General features: G+C 44.8%; 1 protein-coding gene across 2 annotated transcripts in view; it reads right to left on the bottom strand.

Annotated features, from left to right (window-relative positions):
* The window catches only part of SNX10 (sorting nexin 10), a 62,377-nt gene extending 50,607 nt beyond the window's left edge, over positions 1 to 11,770 (bottom strand). Inside the window, exon 1 of one of the 2 annotated variants that reach the window (XM_077268801.1) lies at positions 11,618 to 11,770. The gene's annotated coding sequence lies outside the window, so the exon portion shown is untranslated. Of the gene's footprint in view, positions 1 to 11,534 lie in introns of both variants that reach the window. The other variant, XM_077268800.1, reaches the window with a different exon arrangement.
* Between the last annotated feature and the right edge of the window lie 9,902 nt (positions 11,771 to 21,672).

The raw sequence follows: 21,672 nt of genomic DNA, 5'->3' as shown, positions 1-21,672 counted from the left end.
AGTTGGATTTAACCACCACAACAATGCTGTGTACGAAGTCACCAAGTGCGGCTTTAGGTTTCTTGAGCCTTCGAGCTACCAATAATTTGGCAACCCCATTTTTCTGTTGATAGATGTACAGACCTGAAAGGGGACTTTTTTTGCGAGATGAATTGAAGTTTTTATTAATACCATTTTGGAATATAAAACATTTTTTATTGCTTTTAACATTATATATTCACTTTTCTCCACGGAGCACTTTTTTCATGGTTTTCGATGAAACCCCCAACAGAACCGTTTACCTTACTAAGGGAGTTAAACAGATGGTACCCTGACAGAATGGAGGCCATTTGGATCCCAAAGTAAGCACACCCCGAATTTAAGTACACCTAAAAACACGAAGAGAGAGGCTATACAGAGTCCAAAATGACTCCTCCTACCTCATTGTGAATGGCTCTACCTGAATCACATTTTTCTGCAGACGGAAACCCAGACACAACGGCTCGTTATAGAGTGCAGAGTAAGTGTGAATCGAGCCTACTGATTTTTGGGAGGCAGAATTAACACAAACAGCAGTTCAGGAATTGTTTTTATTGCACCAGTAACCAAGAGGTATAAAAGGTTAAAGGTTGTCCTCTTTCAGAATATCTTGGTCCTTGGTGCAGTTTGGGTCTGGAGTCCAAGGCAAATCTGTGAGTCATGGGCCATTACACATGCCATGCGTGGTATGTTACCGCACGATCACTATGACGTACCTGTACGTCATGCCGCAGAAATCCCTTACAATTCATAATATGTACATGTGCGTCAGTGTCGGGAATAGGTTAGAGGGGTTGTCCACTACTTTGTCAGGCCTTTATAAATCCCTATCTTTCCCTCTTAAGAATAATAACACCTTTACTCACCTCCGAGGACAATGCTATCCTAAAGGTGTCGGCACTCGCTCTCTCAGGGATTGCATGACATTATGTGGCACAATACCAGCAGCCAATCAGTGCTAGTTTCACTCTCCCCCATCTTCGGAGGAATCATATACATTCAGAGGAAGTGAGATCAGCATCTCATAATACAGTATAAGTGTTATAAGGATTGAGAAGGGGTTGCAGCTTGGTCATTTAAAACACTAAAAGGTATTTCCAGGACTCCAATATTGATAAAGGTGAAAAATGTGTAATTGCTGGGGTTCTTACCACTGTGGCTGCCACAGGCCCACAAAACAGTGTCCCCAAAGTCTCCAGCTTAAACTGATTCTGTGCTGTTCCACTGACATCTATGAGATTGAATGACATGTTCTGTTAATCCCAAAGATGTGAACAGAGAAATGGTCGCACAATGGCACCATAGCTCTAGTTGCACTGTGGACTTTGGGGATCCCTGTAATCCGGAACAGTGGAGATCCCAGAGACTGTACCCTCAGCAGTTACGGTAATATTTTTAACATCTATCTTGTAGATAGAAGTATTTAGTGAAAAACTGCTTTAAGACGCTGTTCCACAAAAAGACACTCTGGATAACAGTTTCCATACTGGCAAATTATGCGCATTATAGGAAAGATTTTGTTCGGATGCACTCGTTATTTTCCAGCTGTACAATTATCAGCAATTTCCTCTTATCGTAAAGGAGATTTTCCTAGTCTAAAACTTTTTTTGTGTATTTACCAGATTTATAAGGCACATTTAATTATGGGCCACATGACAGCAGGAAAATCACCAATAATCACAAGGGCTTCATTCCTAGCAGAGATTTGATGTGAACAGTGCTACTGAAGGTCTTCACGTCCAGGACAGATTTTTGGATGTGGTCCATAATATAAGAGAGGGGATTTTTTGATCAATACCCTTCAAAAAGTGAAAATTCTAGTTTATAAAGCAGAACTGATCGTTTGGAGCTCCAAGCTTACCTTTAGGATCTCTCTATAATTTATCAGGCAACTACCTTCCTAGAACCAAAAATATTGAATATTGGGTTTGTGGTCCGCAAGACATTGCTGTCAGAGAATGCTTTTTTTTTTTTTTTTTTTTGCACGTATCCAAAAGCTGAAAACATGGCGGCCTTGAATTTCTAACAATGTGTAAAAATTCCATCAGGCAGCAGTCACTGACATTGAATGGGAAGGATGGCCTTAACCTAAAACAAGAAGTTTGGGATCATAAGGTCTCGTGATTATGGAAAAGTAGTATATATTTGTCTGCAGCTCAAATCCTTGTCCAAAATAAATACCTAGATCTCTACATGGAAGTTTTCCACGCAGCACCAAGTGTTCACATGATCTTGTCTAGCACTTAAATAACTTCCCCAAATAAGTACCACTTATGGTGTTTATCTTAAGGACAGAAGGAACTTGATTTATTGCAACTCAATATAAATGAGAAAACTAGATAATATAATGAAGCATGACGCAAGTAAAGTCAAACTAACCATTCCCAACTTGTGAGCCATTGTGTACATATGCATCTACTCTATTTATGTTGTAGAAGTCCTGACAGCTATCGTGAGTAGTGCATTCAGAGACCGATGCAACCAGAACTTCAGATATTTATTCAGTGGGTGAAATAAGTATTGAACACGAGACCAATTCTCTAAACAGATTTCTAACAGTGCTATTGACATGAAATGGACATGAAATGTCATTAACAACCCATCTAAACCCAGCTAAAAAGCCATGGAACCTCATGACACCAGCTGAAATATATCAATAAATAGAAAGCAATCCTGCAAGTTAGTGAAAAATAGTAACAGCTGATTCAACTTATGTCCGATAAAAAGGTGTCCCATTACCAAAATGCAGTACAAGAAACATCTCATGATAGTTCACTGGTTTTACCAGTCTCAAGACCTTAGCAACCTTTTTGTTGCAAAACATACTGATCGCATTGGATACAGAAGAATTTCTAAACCACTGAAGGCTTGAGCGAGCACTGTTGGGTCATAATCCAGAAGTGGAAAGATCACCTTTTCACCATAAACCAGCCAGGACCAGGTGCTCACCACAAGATTTCACACACAAAAAAGTGAAAAGAATTATCAGAAGAGTTGTCCAGGAGCCAAGGACCACCTGTGGAGAGCTAGGGATAAGTGGTACAATTGAGTCAAAGAAAACAATACATAATGCATTCCACCTCCATGGCCTGTATGCACACTCAGCACTAAAGACTCCATTGCTGAACAAACAGCATGTTCAAGCACATTTAAAGTTTGCTCAACAACATTTAAACAAGCATGTGAAATGCTGGGAAAATATGGCCTGGTCAGATAAGACCAAAATTGAACTCTATGGATGCCATAAAACACACCGCCTGACGTCACCATTATGTCAGACAGATCACGTAATGCGGAATCCCCACTTTCACCAACATGACGTTCCGCACCCCCCCATGGACACATAAGGTCAGCTTGCTACAGTTTTTCCCAGATGCCCCTGTCCACACTGGCCAAGGGAGGCATGGGGAGTGACAGGATGTTGCCACGCAGTCACTAATGTGGCACCACATCTCGCTCACAACCCTCATATATCCCGAGAGGCCACTTTTACTACCACTGGTGAAACAGAGCGCTGCCAGCCCGGTTTTAGTGCCACCAGTTCCTCGTTAACCCCAGTCTGTTAATGGGATAATATTGGGCCAGAAACCAGCCCCGGTAGCATGTTAGCTAAACAGAGATTCGTGGATGGAGATAAATGAGCAGCCCAAGGTTAAATTATATATTTAATAGCCTTAAGGGCACACTAGACAATACACTATATACACGATTGTTACACATATACAATGGTCAGATATGCAAAGACAGAGAGTGGTAGGACAAAAGACATAAGCAGAATATGTCAATTGCGGGGTTGATGGTCGCCAGCTGTCTCCTTGGTCCCTTCACGTTACTTGACACGGCCCCCACTTTCAAAGTGACCAGCAAGCATACCAGAGAAAGACCATATGGCTTTACACTAGCCTTTATCCCCTTTGGGTCACTCCCAACCTGCCCTCTGGGCTGAAACTAAATCATCTACTCTTGCCTTTGGTAGCTAAAAACTCCAAAACCTAAGCGGATCTGGCCAAGTCCCTGCTACGCGTTGAGACTAGAGATGGGCGAACCCCTGGATGTTCTGGTCCAGCATGTTTGCCCCAAACAGTTTAAAAATGTTTGGTTCAGGTACCAGAACAGTTCTCAAACTCGGAACCCATTCACTTGTATGGGGGGACCGAACATGCAATGTTTGCCAAGCTCTAATTTTGTTTTGTTTTTCCTCTTGTCCATAGGGTTAACAATTAAGCTCATCTGTGATTTGTCTATTCCACATCGACTTTCTATGCTATATAGTTTCATAGCTCCTGCATGTTAGTTGTCATGATTAAGACCTAGTGTAGCTCAAACCATGTTGACTGTGGCACAAACATGTTTTTTATTCTTTACTTTTTCATGTTTAAATCTACAAATAAATGTGATGTTTTAGTGAATTTTGCGGTTGCTGGACATTCCACTGTTTTTGACGAACTTTACTGTTCAGGTTTGTCCATCTCTAGTGGAGACTAAACAGCTCTTGGCTATCTGGTTCCTATTAGCTGTTCTATGTATCTCCATAACCCTGTGTGCTAGACTAGAGATGAGCGAATTTGATCGGGTCAGGGCTTATTAGGCAAGCTATAGCGTTTACTTGAATAACCTCCAGAGGGAACCCGGCTTCCTGGATCGCTCCGACTGACCAGCTGTTTGGCACCGCAGCTGCATGTGTCACGGCTGTGTGACAGTCACGACACATGCATGGAGAACCCAACAAACAGAATAAGCCCTGACCCGATCAAATTCGCTCATCTCAAATCAAGACCCAAGCAGGCATTCGCCATGTTCTGGGGATCTTGGAAATATACACAGTGTACGGCTAGGACGTATAGTATCTCCATAACTCCTTATGGAATCATGTTTCTAGAATGTTCTTTCTCAGCAGCAGCATGACTATATTGCAAGCAGTCTTTGTCCTGCTCTGAGCTGACTCAAGGTGTGAGATATGTCACTCTCAGCCCTTTGGCGCTTGACCCCCTGCTGAGTTAGCTGCACAATAAAGAGGGTCTGTTACAGCTGCACACTGAAGGGTTTTATAATCTCATGCCACAAAGGATACAAATGATTGACATGAAAGCATATCTGCATATTCTTCATACTGTCCAAAAAGCACTGCATATTACCTTGAAAACACCATAATAGTGAAGTTTGGAGGTGTTAGAATTTTTGTTCTATGCAGACCAGCTAGGTGTGTGGCGCTTGCCTGTGACGGTGGATGTTGCTGCTGTGGGAGTTCTGCTAACCTGGTGCCGTTTAGGGTATGTGCACACGTTGCCGATTTGCTTCGGATCTGCAGCGTTTTTTGAGGTGCAGAAACGCTGCAGATCCGCAATTGATTTACAGTACAATGTAAATCAATGAGAAAAAAAAATGCTGTGCAAACTTTGCGGAAAATCCACTGCGGAAACGCTGCGGTTTAAAAGAAGTAGCATGTCACTTCTTTTTTGTGAATCTGCAGCGTTTTTGTACCCACTCCATTATAGAAAACCGCAGGGGTAAAAACCGCAGCAAATCCGCAAGAAAACCGCAGCAAAAAAACGCTGCGGAACCGCACAAAAAAAACACAGGTGCGTTTTCTGCCAGGAGAGGCAGAATCTGCACCAGAAATTCCTAAGCCTAATCCGCAACGTGTGCACATAGCCTTACTCTGCTACTATGGAGCTTGGCAGCAGATTCTAAGCGGAGTGGTTTCCTTTTTGTCTGTCCACTGTTTCTCTCTTCCCTTGTGTGTTATGATCTGCAGTGGCGAGGCTAGAGTAATTGCTGACCAGTGCACTAGCCAGGGTTCATTGAGGTGATAGTCAGGGACTAGGCACGTGACAGTGGCAGAGGCAAGGACTCGCACAGGGCATTAGGGAAGTTCATATGCTGGACACGGGGAGGCCGTGTGGGCCTCATACATGCTGGACACGGGGAGGCCGTGTGGGCCTCATACATGCTGGACACGGGGAGGCCGTGTGGGCCTCATACATGCTGGACACGGGGAGGCCGTGTGGGCCTCATACATGCTGGACACGGGGAGGCCGTGTGGGCCTCATACATGCTGGACACGGGGAGGCCGTGTGGGCCTCATACATGCTGGACACGGGGAGGCCGTGTGGGCCTCATACATGCTGGACACGGGGAGGCCGTGTGGGCCTCATACATGCTGGACACGGGGAGGCCGTGTGGGCCTCATACATGCTGGACACGGGGAGGCCGTGTGGGCCTCATACATGCTGGACACGGGGAGGCCGTGTGGGCCTCATACATGCTGGACACGGGGAGGCCGTGTGGGCCTCATACATGCTGGACACGGGGAGGCCGTGTGGGCCTCATACGATATATTAAAGGGACTGTATTCAGGTTCAAACGGTATATAGGGGGATGTCAGCCTATTTAATTCTGCTCAATATTGATATAATTACTATTAACATAATAATTACAATTAATATGTTTATATTAATATTGAGCCTAATAAATTTCAGCCTATTGGTTCGGCCCTCTACAACAGTCACGGTCTCATGTGGCCCCTCGGGAAAATTAATTGCTCACCTCTGGTCTAATCGGTAGGACGCTAGCTTCATAAAGAGTTCCTGTTGTGCTACGTCTTGGAGGCTATGCCTATTCCCATTGTCTTAGGCCTTCCCTGGCTGAAGAAACACAATCCGGTCATAGATTGGCGGTCCGGAGAAGTAGTCCGTATTGCCTCGTTCATGAGAAATTGTGTTAAATTATGAGGTAATTTTTACCCATTTCTCCGTGTGAAAATGTAAAATCTGAAGCTAAAACAACATTATAGTGGTAAAACATGTAACCGGTCAATGCTCAATGGTATAACATTTTGTGAAACACGTGTGTCAATATGCTCACTGCACCGCTAGATGATTTCATAATCACTTATAGGGGTACTGCTGTCCTGACACCTCAGCGCCTCTGCCAATGTGACATGGCAATCGCAAAACATTCCACGCAAATCTGCACTCTGATATCGAACTCCTTCCCTTCTGAGCTTTGCACAGTGCCTAAAAAGTCATTTTTGACCACAGACAGGGCACTGCCATACTCCAGAGACATTGCGCAGCAAATTTTGGAGTCCATTTTCTCCTGTTACCTTTGCGTAAATGAAACATCTGGGACTAAAACATTTTTCGGGGGAAAAAAAAAAAACATTTTTAATTTCACAGTCCAATGTTTTTATTGTGGGAAAAATCATCTTATTTTCATGGTTCAACATTACAAAATTCTGTCAAACACCTGAGGGCACAACACAACTAGATTACTTCCTTGAGGGGGCTAGTATCCAAAATGGAGTCACTTGTATGGGTTTTCTACTGTTTAGGCACATCAGGGACTCTCCAAACACAACATGGTGCCCATTCTTGATTCCAGGCAATTGGACCCGTAGAAGCACCATCTGTGCACTAATCGGCCGTCGTCCTTACATCTCCCCCCTCACATGCCGCTATGGATGTCCGTATGAATTGAAATAAAGGACTTCTATTCACCACAGAAAACAGTGACAGTTGCCTTTCTATATTTTTTTTCATGTTTTAAATTCCTTGAGGGGTCTAGTTTCCAAAATGGGGTCACTTGTGGGGGGTTTCTACTGTTTAGACACTCCAAACACAACATGGCGCCCATTTTTGATTCCAGACAATTTTGCATTCAAAAAGTCAAACTGCGCTCCTTCCTTACCGAGCAGCCAGTTTTCCCTCGTATATGAGGTATCAATGTACTTAGGAGAAATTGCACAACTAATTTTGGAGGTCCATTTTGTCCTGTTACCCTTTCGAAAATAAAAGATGTGGGGCTAATATAACATTCCTGAGAAAAGAAAACAAAAAAAAACAAAAAAAAAGGGGGGGGGGGGGGAGAGGAATGTTAATTTTTTTTCTTTCCACATTCCTTTAATTCCTGTGAAGAACCTGAAGTTTTTGAGCACTTTGAGGGGTGCAGTTTTTAGAATGGTGTCCCTTTTAGGTATATACTAGAAAGTAGATCTCTTTTAAAAAAAAAAAGAAAAAATGGTTGTAAATTTTGTTGCAAAATGAGAAATTATTTGCTGGTGAACTTTGAAACCTTCTAACTTCCTAACAAAATTTTCTTTAGATGTAAAGTAGACATGTGGGAAATGTAATTTATTAACCATTATCTTTTATATGAGAGTTAAGATGCCAGGCAGGGCCACGCCAGGCAGGCATTACTTATCTGTGCTGCCAACTCTGCCCTTTTATTGCATATCCCATGGATGTGATGTAAATATATTTTTTCGTGGGACATTCCTTTTAGGGCCGTAAACCATGTATTGCAGGAACCCTTTCTTTCATACATTGTCAGCAAATCAGTTCATATTGGAAAGTCACCAAGCAGCTGTTAATGTGAGCAAACAAACGGACATCAGCAGCCATAATGCCAGGCTAACTCATTAACTAGGTGCTAATGGATGTGTACATGAGAGGATGTGCAGAGCTGTCAGTCCTCTTCCCAGTATAAAGCAGAAGTGGTGTCAGGGATTCTCAGAATTACCAAGAGAACTGTATAAATAGCAATCCAAGAATACAGCATTGATCATAAGCCTGCTGGAAATCCTGTTCTCTCGCAGCAGCCAGTATAACGTGAGCTTGTGTTTGCAGAACCAGGTGGACACTGAAGATCATGGTTTGGGCCATACTAGTATTGGGAATACACATTAATATTTTCATCCACTATTAAGAAAAAATGACGTGTCCTCTTCAGACAAGGTTGGGTTAATGCCTACCACATACATGTTAAATGTTGTGAAATGAAAACTGAAACTGGACGCAGCTCAAGATGTTTTTCACAATCGCTGGTTTTCCAAATTGGCCTCCTGGTCAAAATGACAGAGGGCTTGTCTGATTGGTAGACCACCCCTGTTTATTGTGTTAGGCTATGTTCACACGCTGCGGTTTTTGCTGCGGATCCGCAGCGGATTTGCAGCTGCGGATCCGCATCCTTTTTCCATGCAGGGTACAGTACAATATTGCCCTATGGAAAAAAAAAAACGCTGTTCCCACAATCTTTTTTTCCGCTGGAAAATCCGCGCTGATTTTCTGCGGAAAAAAAGAAGTACCATGTCAATTCTTTCTGCGGATTCCGCAGCGGGTTTCCACCTGCACCAATAGGAAAATGCAGCTGGAAACCCGCAGTGGAATCCGCAGAAGAAAAAGGACTGAAAACCGCAGTGAAAACCACCGCAGGTTTTGCACTGCGGTTTTGACAAATCAGGACCTGAAAAATCCGCAGAGAAAAAAGGATCGTGTGAACAAGGCCTAAGGGCTTGCTCACACCATCCTTTTTTTGCTGCGGATTTTTCAGGTCCTGATTTGGAAATCTCGCAGTGCAAAACCGCGGTGGATTTCCCTGCGGTTTTTTGTGCGGTTTCTCCTGCGGATTCCACTGCGGTTTTCCAACTGCACTTTCCTATTGGTGCAGGTGGAAAACAGTTGCGGAATCCGCAGAAAGAAGTGACATGCTACTTCTTTTTTTCCACAGAAAATCAGCGCGGATTTTCCAGCAGAAAAAAGCAAAGTGGGAACAGCAGATTTGGTTTTCCATAGGGTAACATTGTACTGTACCCTGCATGGAAAACGTCTGCGGATCCGCAGCTGCAAATCCGCTGCGGATCCGCAGCAAAAACCGCAGCGTGTGAACATAGCCTAAGCATATTGGAAGGACCAGTTGTGAGTTTGTTGGTCTCCCGACTACGAGGTAATACTGAGGGCTTCAAGAGAGAGGTGTTTGGTCACAAGCTACTTGTATGACAAGTAAACCAAATTTATGGGCACTTGAAAGGTTTTTTAGACCTCCAGTGATGCCAAGATCTGGGATAAACAGCACAGTCTTTCACATACTCAGCCTCCGCACCATTCATTGTGTATGGGGCTGCTGGAGAAAGACGAGCGCTGTGCTCATACTTCCGGCAGTCCCAGTGACAATGACTGGAGTGGAGGCTGAGCATGCGCACCTCTGCTCCACTGTAGACACGATAGCTGAGCCCCTCGATCACTGAATGTCCCAGTGGTCGGACTCCCTGCAGTCAGCAAGTTCTCTTATCCTTTCAAAAGATTAAATATATTTTTTTGTTTGTGGGGGGAGGGGAGAATGTGGCTGTCAATCATTGCTCTTTATGCTGTACAATCCTGCCTAAGAGTCCATTATGCTCAATCATCAGCCCCTCCGTGACGCAATTGTGGGGTGCTAATGGGTTGCCTCTGTAGGTGGGGGTCTGATAAAGGCCCGCAACCACTGCCATCTTGGCACTCCTGTGACGTCCTGCCACAAGCCTGGCAAAACATTGGGTGCCTGAAGTCACCACTAGGTGGAGCTCTTTTTTTGGTACAATTGTCACTGATCACACTGTGAGCTCCGTACAGCTGCAATCACAGGTTATTTAGCCTGTAGTGTAAGCTCACTTTACTGGAAAAAACAACAGACTTTCTGCAATAAACCAAACAAATAAGAGCAATTTTAACAGAACCCGTCCATGCGATTTACCCTATAAAGCATTTGAACTCCTTATCAGCTTCCGGTTAACGTTTTTACTGACCACTTTATTACGTTATTTTTGTTGTTGTCGGTCTAATTTTTTTTTTTATGCTGGCACGCTTGTACTCGGACTAGTCCTGAGCGCCATCACTCATCGCCGCAGTTTGGTGGCATCACATCCCCAGCAGTGATGGAGACAGCAGCACAGGAGAGGTGGAGAATAAGACTTATTTCTGATCACGCTGGCGTCCATCACTCTGCGGTGGGTGTGAGACCACCAGACTACAGCGACGAGTGGAATAAAGGATCAATACAAACCATTACCATGGGGCCTTGTACATTATCGGCATCAATCCTACACAGGCTGCCCATGGAGCGAGGGGGTCCCAGCCAAAGCTTAGTCATATAGGGGACTCGGTCCCTAACACCCCATCCCTGGAGCAGTCATTACTTAGGGGGATTATTCAGAAAATGTGTTTGCTTTTTTTTATCCTATGCAAATGAGGGAGCTGTGGTGCGCCGTGGCGGAGGGACAGGGTGCGCTGTGGCGGAGGGACAGGGGGCACCGGCCTGCCCCGCACTCACCTTCCCGTATGATGGGCAGCACCTCACTCCTGTGTGCGGCACAGATGGACGCCATGTTAATTGCAAACAGCACGAATATTAGAAATGTTGCTAATTATCAATGGGGGTTGAATCTTTTTGAGGGCAATTGTGCCCCCCTGCTGAGACCCCTCTACTACACGTGTATGTGATCAGCTTGTAGGGGGCTAATGACCACCAGGCTGAGAAATGGAGCCACAGACGGCAATAATTGGCTCATGGAAGCTTTTCAGTGCCTTTTCTGATTTTGGCTACCGTGGCTACGTAGTGGTGGCTTCTTGCAGAACACTGTGGGCTTTATAAATCCACAGCAGAAGCCTCAGTCTACAGTGCAGGGGCTCCCTCTGCTCATGGCTGGTGTCACACCACGCACGCACCGTCCCCCCGAGAAAAAAACCACCCCACGTACTTACCAGCCTGTCACACTGCAGCCAAAGCCGGCACTGACACTGTCACGTGATGAGCACAGCTCTCACACTACGCCACGCCCCCTTACCGGCATTCGCACATTCCGGAAATGACCGCCGGGTGTCTGTTGGGTTATACCACTGGCAACTGATGCGGGGGTGCGGTGCGATCATGATGGCGGCGGCTTTCTTTTCCATGCATAGTAGCAGCTCCTGACGTTTTTCCATCCTGCCCTGTAACTGTGTTCACATTATCGTTTCTGTTCCTTTGTAACCCTTAAACTCCTGCCACACTTTGCTCCCTAGTGCTTTGTGTAGGTGGATAAAATGCTCGTGGACTTGGCCTCCACTGTTTTTGTGGATTTAATTTCACGATTTTTTTGTTTTTAAGCAGTGTTTGGTGTAAAAAAAAAAAGAAGTGAAAACGTGCCGCAAAGTTTAGTTTCCACGCTCAGGAATAGCATAGTTTTGGACGCAGAGTATTTCCGCTGCGCTCTCATTACCACACTTGTTTGTCCGTACACGCGAATCCACCATATGTAATGACGTGTGATTGGCCAAGGTCCGCAGTCCTCGGCTACAGATAATGGCCATGCTGCGGCTTGTAACACACACACACCGTCAAATAGAGGCCCAGCGGACATTTCTATAAACCCCATCCACTGTGCAACGCAGCGCAGGCGAGCTGTGCCCATAACGCTGATATTCCGGATTGTGGGTACGCAGCCTAATAAGAGCAATGTGTGACCCTGCCAGTAAATAAGCGCTCCTCCTCATATCATCATTTGTATCCTCTTGATGTATTGCACTCATCATATTGTACAGCATTCTGTACTTACAATTGCTCATTTTGCCTTTCTACCCAGATAATTCTCTGCGGCCTGTCCCCTGAGGAAGCCCACACAAAATGTGAGTCAGGGCTGCAGACATTTCATACAGGGACATAGTCTCACATGGGCGAGAAATGGTAGTATTTTGCTTCTTGTTTTAATTAGGTCTAATTATTAAGATTTATGTTATAAGGGTTGCCCGGTTCAAACGGCTATATTCACTCTGTGTGACTGAAGACTTATGAATCCCCCCAGACCACACAGTCTGGAAATTCGTCAGTTTCTGACCCAGGACCGGGTGGTGTGTATGTGTTGGGCCACATTCACATATTCAGTATTGGGTCAGTATTTTACCTCAGGATGTGTAAGCCAAAACCAGGAGTGGGTGATAAATGCAGAAGTGGAGCATATGTTTCTATTATACTTTTCCTCTATTTGTTCCACTCCTGGTTTTGGCTACAAATACTGATGTAAAATACTGACATGTGGCCGTGGCCTTGCTTTCATACACTTGTATGGAGTGCTGCCGCTCCCAGCCTAGTGACGCGGCCGGTCAGTGGTCACAGCCGACTAGAAGACGCAGCCTCGCTCAATACAATTGTATGGACTGAGGCCATGCCCACTGCCCGGGAGTATGTGTAACTCATACATACCCTCCATTCCCAGGTCAGAAACCAGTGAAGCCCCGCAGTGCAGTGTGCCCGCTGAGGGTGATCGTTAATCTGTCCACAGGGTGACTGCAGTTCTCAATTTGAATCGGACAAGCCCTTTATCATGTTTTTTTGGAGGCATAGGCTACTTTCACACTAGCGTCGTACGACACACGTCGCAATGCGACGTGCCGACGCATACTGTGCAAAAAAAACCACAACGTGGGCAGCGGATGCAGTTTTACAACGCATCTGCTGCCCCATTGTGATGTCCGGGGAGGAGGGGGCGGAGTTGCGGCTGCGCATGCGCGGTCGGAAATGGCGGACACGACGCACAAAAACACGTTACATGTAACTTTTTTGTGCCGACGGTGCGCCACAACACAACGCATCCATCGCATGACGGATACGTGTGGCAATGCGTCGGTAAATGCAAGAGTATGGAGAAAAAAACGCATCCTGCAGGCAATTTTGCAGGATGTGTTTTTTCTCCAAAACGACGCATTGCGACGTGCGTCGTACAACGCTAGTGTGAAAGCAGCCATAATTGCACTTTTTACAGATACATTCTACTTTGCCTCTTTCTTTAAACAGAAGATCGATACGATCAGAGAAAGCATTGGCCCACTGCCCCTCTTAGCTGCTCACCCCTGCTCCTCCAAAACCAGCTTCTCCACCATGACAGAAGATCAGCTCTCCACCCTCCTGTCAAGATCACACCTCACCACCTGCACGCTCGACCCGCTCCCATCCCACCTCATCCCTAACCTTTCCACGCTCTTCATCCCAACCCTAACGCACCTCTTCAACCTCTCACTCACAACAGGTGTCTTCCCCTCATCCTTCAAACATGCCAAGATCACACCCATCCTCAAAAAGCCCTCCCTCGACCCATCCTCTGTGTCTAGCTATCGCCCGATATCTCTTCTTCCTTATGCCTCCAAATTGCTGGAGCAACACATCCATCTTGAACTGTCCTCTCACCTCTCCTCCTGCTCCCTCTTTGATCGATTACAATCTGGCTTCCGTTCCCATCACTCAACTGAAACTGCCCTAACTAAAGTCACCAATGACCTACTAACTGCCAGGAACAAGCGACACTACTCTGTCCTCCTTCTCCTGGACCTGTCTTCTGCCTTTGACACTGTGGACCACTGCCTTCTGCTACAAATCCTCTTATCTCTTGGCATCACAGACTTGGCCCTTTCCTGGATCTCGTCATATTTGACAGACCGAACATTCAGTGTCTCCCTCCACCACACCACCTCCTCACCTCGCCCCTTGTCAGTCGGTGTTCCTCAAGGCTCTGTTCTAGGACCCCTACTCTTCTCCATCTACACCTTAGGTCTGGGACAGCTTATAGAATCCCACGGTATGCAGTACCATCTCTATGCTGATGACACACAGATCTACCTATCCGGACCTGACCTCACCTCCTTACTTACCAAAATCCCGCACTGTCTGTCTGCTATTTCAGCCTTCTTTTCTGCTCGCTTTCTACAACTGAACATGGACAAAACAGAATTCATCATCTTTCCCCCATCTCACTCTACCCCTCCACCAGACCTATCCATCAATGTCAATGGCTGGTCACTTTCCCCAGTACCACACGCCCGGTGCCTCGGGGTGATCCTCGACTCTGCCCTCTCTTTCAAGCCACATATCCAAGCCCTTGCCTCCTCCTGCCGCCTCAAACTCAAAAACATTTCCCGGATCCGCGCATTCCTTGACCGCGACACCGCAAAAACACTAGTGCATGCCCTTATCATCTCCCGCCTCGACTACTGCAACCTCCTACTCTCTGGACTCCCCTCTAGCACTCTGGCACCACTCCAATCCATCCTACACTCTGCTGCTCGACTAATCTACCTGTCTCCCTGCTATTCCCCAGCCTCTCCCCTATGCCAAGCCCTTCACTGGCTTCCTATCGCCCAGAGACTCCAGTTCAAAACCCTCACAATGACCTACAAAGCCATCCACAACCTATCTCCTCCATACATCTGTGACATGATCTCCCGGTACCTACCAACACGCAACCTCCGATCCTCTCAAGACCTCCTTCTCTACTCCCCTCTCATCTCTTCTTCCCACAACCGCATCTAAGACTTCTCCCGTGCTTCCCCCATACTCTGGAACTCTCTACCCCAGCACATCAGACTCTCGACTACCATAGAAACTTTCAAAAAGAACCTGAAGACTCACCTCTTCCGACAAGCCTGCAGTGATCCTGAACCTACTGAACCACCGCACAACCAGCTCTACCCTCTCCTAGTGTATCATCACCCATCCCCTGCAGACTGTGAGCCCTCACGGGCAGGGTCCTCCCTCCTTATGTACCCGTGTGCCTTGTTTTTGCTCATGTTTAATGTATTTGTCTATATTTGCCCCGTATTTCACATGTAAAGCGCCATGGAATAAATGGCGCTATAAAAATTAATAATAATAAATAATAATAATGGTCCTATTTAGCAGTATTTCTTATTGCCACCACGATACTATTATCGCGAGTTGTATGCTGTTGTCGGCTTTCTGATCCATCACCGTTGACCTATTTACTGTCTTTACTTTTTTTTTAATATTTTTTAATGTGTCTGTAGCAAAGCTGGTTTTCCAAGAGACCATAGATGTTCAGACTAAGGCTATGTGCACACGTTGCGGATTACGCTGCAGTTTTCCGCAGCGGATTTGATTAAATACGCAGTGCAAAAAGTACTGTGGATTTATCGCGTTTTTTTGTGCGGTTTCCACTGCGGTTTTAGACACCTGCGGTTTTTTAATATGGAGCAGGTGGCAAACCGCTGCGGATTCCGCACAAAGAATTGACATGCTGCGGAAAATAAACCGCAGCGTTTCCGCACGTTTTTTTCCGCAGCATGTGCACAGTGGTTTTTGTTTTCCATAGGTTAACATTGTACTGTACACCGCATGGAAAACTGCTGCGGATCCGAAGCAAAAACCGCAACATGTGAACATACCTTAGGCTATGTCCACACGTAGAATGGAGCTCTGTGGATTTTTCCGCAGCGGATTTTAGAAATCTGCAGGTGGATTTATCGCGGTTTTTCTGCGGATTCCTATTGTGGAGCAGGTGTAAACCGCACAAAGAATTGACATGCTGCGGAATGTAACCTGCAGCATTTAAAGCGCTGCGGAATATGTTGGCGCTATATAAATAAAATTATTATTATTATTATTATTAAATAAATTATTATTAGCATTTCCGCGTGGATTTTTCCGCAGCATGGGCACTGCGGATTGCGGTTTCCATTGTACTGTAAACGCATGGAAAGCTGCTGCGGACCCGCAGCAGCAGATCTGCAGCAAAATCCGCAACGTGTGCACATAGTCTAAACGTTCCCTCCACTCAGACAAGTGCAGGACTGGGTATAATCTATGGAGTTTTCGGTCACTCCTTGTAAAACAGAAAGATTCTCAGACTGATGGCAAAACAAATATCAGAAGATGAAGATGGTGAGGGATGGAAGGGGGGGGGGGGGGGGGGGGGAACCTAGAACGGTCATTTTTGCATAATGACCAAGATTTACATAAATTGTGAAAACCCATCAGACTTCTGCAGCCAGGAATCACTGTATCCAACCCTCGCACAGCCGCTTTATCCCCTCCCTTCATGATCAAGACCAATTTTAGTTTTTCCCTCCTTTGCCCAGAGCCATAGCTTTATTTTTTCTGTCCACAGACACGAGGGTTTGTTTTTTTTTTTTTGCAGGATGAATTGTACTTTTAAATACAGTAATACAGTTCATTTTACCAGTGTACTGAAAGACAGCGAAAAAAAAAACTCAAGTGGGGAGAAACTGAAAAAAAAAACAAACAAAAAAACTGACTTTTTGGGGGGAATTGTGCTTAGTGGGTGTACATTATCGTAAAAATTACCTCAATATGATTGTGCTCATTGGTACGATTACAGAGATACCAAACTTCCAGTTTCTTCATTCTTTTAATGGTGAAAAAAAAAAAAATCAGTAGTTTGTAAAAAGAACAAAAAACTGGGGGGGGGGGGGGGGGTTGTATCACCATTTAACGACACCCGTAATATTAATTTTTTTAAGTTGATGGAGCTCATTTTTGTCAAGGCGAGGGGACGTTTTTATTGATATTTTTGGTATCAATATGATGATTTGATCACTTGTTACAACATTTTTGTGGTATTGCTACAAGAAAAACAATGTCATTCTTAATTTTTTGTTTACTGTGTTTAAACAATTGGGTTAATTTTTTTGTTTTGATAAATCAGACTTTTCTGAACTCTGAGAAAAGGGATTATTTGAACTTTTTCCACTGTATTTGTTAGTCACTTAGGGGACTTAAAGGGAACCTGTCAGCAGGTTTGTGCACAGTAACCTATATCGTCAGGTCGGCGACGTTATAATGAGTAATATGATACCTTGGTTCATTAAATCAGTCTTGTGGTTGTTTGTAGGTTACTGAGAAACAACACCTCCCCAAAAAGAATGTAATTTAGAGAAAAAGAGGGTCCATTCAAAAAACTAAAATAATCAATATTTATTCAAATTATTAAAACAGATTAAAAATTCGAGCAGAACTAACATAGTGGTACATACCAAAGAAATATATATTATATATAATCAATTCAACTATACATTAGCTAATAGATTTGATGAAATACATCACTAACTATAGTAACATAATAATCAAAAAATGATAATATATATATAATCACTCCAAGTGGACATTGACTCATAAGGTTTGATGAAATATATCACTCAAAAGTCCTCTTTTATGACTGTCAGGGTACCGCCCATCATTACCATATCAAATGCACGTGCAAAACAATAGGGCTTTCCTATGCCTGACATTGCATAAAGCCAGAGATTTTTCCCTCATAAGATAGAACAAAAGTGAACAATGTAATGCTTGTGAATACTCAGAGTGCCTGAGAGCCAAAGAAATGAAGATGTAAGTGCCACCACCCTGACGACGCTGTTTCGCCAAATGCTTCTTCAAAAAGGGGCGATTTTTTTTTAATGGACACTCTTTCTCTAAATTACATTCTTTTTGGGGAGGTGTTGTTTCTATGTAATGTGAGGATATATTCTTATATGATAATTGAAGACCGTGTTTATAAATTTGTAGGTTACTGAGCACAATCCTGCTGACAGGCTCCCTTTAAAGCTGAGCTCGTCTGGACACGTGCTATATACAGGAATACCACAGCATCGCTGCATATAGTGAATATCAGTGTCTCCTTTGAAGCCCAGCCACAGTTTGGGTTTTAAATGACCTCGGTAATCACAGGCACGGAGATCTTCAATAGACCCCCTACAGTAGAAATCCATCGTCGACCCGCGATCACATCACAGGTGCCGCAATGGTCGCATTAAATGCCACACTCCCATACCGACACACTCCCATACCGGCACACCTTAAGTCCCCAGCAGCATTTAACAGGTTAACAGTAGAGGACAGAGCTCTGGTCCAACTGCGATGGCCAAGAGGCATGCCCAGCCATCATAAGGCTGGAGACACACTGGTGCGAGATACGGCCGAGTCTCGCTGGTTAAAAGCAAGCTGTGGCACCGGCACTCCGGAGCGGAGCGTGCAGCTGCATAGCAATACATGGAGCCGCATGCCCCGCTCCGGAGTGCCGGTGCCACAGCTTGCTTTTAACCAGCAAGACTCGGCCGTATCTCGCACCAGTGTGTCTCCGGCCTAAGGCAGAGTATAGAGCGGGATCACCTCCTGAACCTGCTCCATACTTGTACAGCGCATGTGTAAAGTGGTTGTCCGGTGTATGAGATTTCCCCTATAAATAGCCATTTGTCTCTAAAAATTCCCTACATCTGTTAATGTCTCATTTCTGTGAAAGGCAGTATCAGGTGCAGGAATAAAATCAGGGCGAGTGACAACAGTGCCACTCCACACCGTGTGACCGCAACTAAACACATTGTCATTGTGAGATGGGTGGAAGCTGCTTCTATTAGTCTAGTTCAGTGATGGAGGCGAGGACCGCTTCTATTGGACTCAATCGCCACGGCTGATTCTGAACATCATGGTATGGCAGTGAAAGAAGCGGTGTCAAGTGTTCTGCTTCCTGGGGGGACGGGGTGCAGTGGTAAAAGGTGCAGGGAATTGACTGCAGCTCCATCCTCCTGATTACATCCCTCACATAAAGTCACAGGAAGTTAAAAAAAACACAAACAAAAACAAAGCAGATTCAGGGATTAGCTGTGAAGGGTGTACAGTTGAGAACTTCCAAATAAGTTTACAGATCTGGTTATAGCTTAAACATTTACAGGGTATTCAATGCATAGAAGTTTCCAAATATTCACTGTAGTTTGAGTAACATGAAGGACTTACTCTAGCTGGATTCACTTAAAAAAATGGGTTTAAATTAAATCTAAGTTACATCAAAACACGCAGTCTGAATAGGTCAAAAGTCTTATGTGGAATAAGTCACAGAAAGCCAAAAACTTTTTAGACAGTTTATTAACATTGTGATGAAGCAATAGTCATCCAAGCTGTAGGGAGCACGCAGATCCCAAGAAGAAACCTTACCTCTTGGATCCCGGTCAGACGCCTCTGACCCAGCCAAACAAAATCTCACACTTTGCACTGACAAGGGGTAGTACCTCGAATCAGTGTGCCAATTAAGATGGTTTGGCTTTTATCTCAAGTCATGTAGCAAGACTCGTGAAAGGATCGATATTGATGTTTAGATTGCTACTTCCAATAGGTGGCACTAGGAGTTCTAGTCTTCCTCAGAAGAGACCACTTGCATACTCATAATGGCATACTTTCAATAATGGCTCTTACAAACCTTCAGCGTAGTAAGTGCGCCACCTAGTGGCTTCTGATGGAAGCTACTAAAACTGAATCACTGCTTCAAATCAAATTGATCCAATCAAATGAAAATCAAAGTTCATTCACACCATGCATACAGAAAGGACACAATAGCGTCTAAACTCTAAAGGTATAGGTTTGCTTTAGTATATGTAAAGCCTGAAATGCTAAACACAGAGCAGGCATGTTATATTTCCTAATTATAGGGCCTTATACACACAGATTTGTGCAATACATTACATGAGCATTTGAAGAAAACCCAGACTAGATCCCAACCACAGGGCAGACATAATGGAAAGACTTCTACATTTATTTCCAATATAGAGCACATCTGCAGCATATGGATAAGTACTTACCTTTCTGAGCAGATAACACTGCTAAATTTCATGGTCACACAAACAGCTGATTAACCCCAGTGTGGGCCAACAGCATGTCCTCAAAACTCCCTAAGTGTTAGCAACAGATCCTTTCATGGTCCCTGGGGATCCACCACGATCAGGCGAGTTGAGAGTTCCTGTGTATGGGGAATTGTGCACTGATGGCTGTCAGACTGATGGCCAAAAAGCATCCGATGTGTATAGGGGCCTCTAGTCACCATAGCAGGTAGCACAATATTACATGTGCAGAGTTATTGCAACAGAGCTGTCTAATGCTCACAAGTCATGGGAATACAGTTGTATACAGTTTAGGAAGTGTGCACCATCCTGGAGCCGCCATTATAACACACATTACCAATGATACACACTGCACAGCTTATCAGCTACAGCATGGGTAGGAAACCTCAAGCCCACAAAAAGTTTACAGCCCTCGATGGCCTTTTATCTGGCCCGATTCCTGGGCACCACAGTACTTAGGCCAGCAGCTATATTTTGTTGATGGCCACCAGCCCTTTAATTTCTTCTTGCTGCGTGAGCACATGCGATGAGGCGGGTGCAATGTAAGATTATGTCCCGACACCATTGCCATCGTCAACGTATTTTATGGACAAAGTTAGCACGTGATTTGTAAGGACCCCAAAAGGACGGTATAAAATATCCAAACGGCCCTGAATGGACAAAAAAAAAAAAAGTTCCCCTCCTGAGTGAGAGCAAGAATGGAAACATCGGATAGTATGGCTCAGAATTGTTACTAATCACACAAGCACCAATTTACCAACACTCACAATTGCCACGCTACTTTCCATGAAGAGTTCGCTCGAGTAAGGCTACTTTCACACTAGCGTTTTTTGAAACGTCGCAATGCGTCGTTTTTTGGCGAAAAAACGCATCCTGCAAAGTTGTCTGCAGGATGCGTTTTTTCCCCATTGACTAACATTAGCGACGCAATGACACGTCGCAACCGTCGTGCGAAGGATGCGTCGTGCTTTGGCAGACAGTCGGCACAAAAAAAAACACTACATGTAACTTTGTGCGACGTGTCCGCTTTTTCCGACCGCGCATGCGCGGCCGGAACTCCGCCCCCACCTCCCCGCACCTCACAATGGGGCGGCGGATGCGCTGGAAAAATGCATCCGCTGCCCCCGTTGTGCGGCGTATACAACGCTAGCATCGGTAACCTCGGCCCGACGCACTGCGACGGGCCGAGCCCGACGCTAGTGTGAAAGAAGCCTATGATGTGCCAAATATCATTAAGAGGGAAGCAACACTGAATTTTGGACTTTCAGCTGCTGTGCACCAGCGATACACAGCCACATCTACCCAATGCCCAGCTCCTTTACTATACCAAATGTTCATGATAAAGACAGTCTGTCAAGACATTTGACCTTTTCTTGCAGGGTCAAAAATAAAAATAGTCACTTATTGCATCAAGATCTTCATTCTCCATCATTTTGGTTCTGAGGCT

The sequence above is a fragment of the Ranitomeya variabilis genome, chromosome 6, assembly GCF_051348905.1.
Source record: "Ranitomeya variabilis isolate aRanVar5 chromosome 6, aRanVar5.hap1, whole genome shotgun sequence".
Lineage (NCBI taxonomy): Eukaryota > Metazoa > Chordata > Amphibia > Anura > Dendrobatidae > Ranitomeya > Ranitomeya variabilis.
This window is presented reverse-complemented; position numbering and strand designations above follow the sequence as displayed.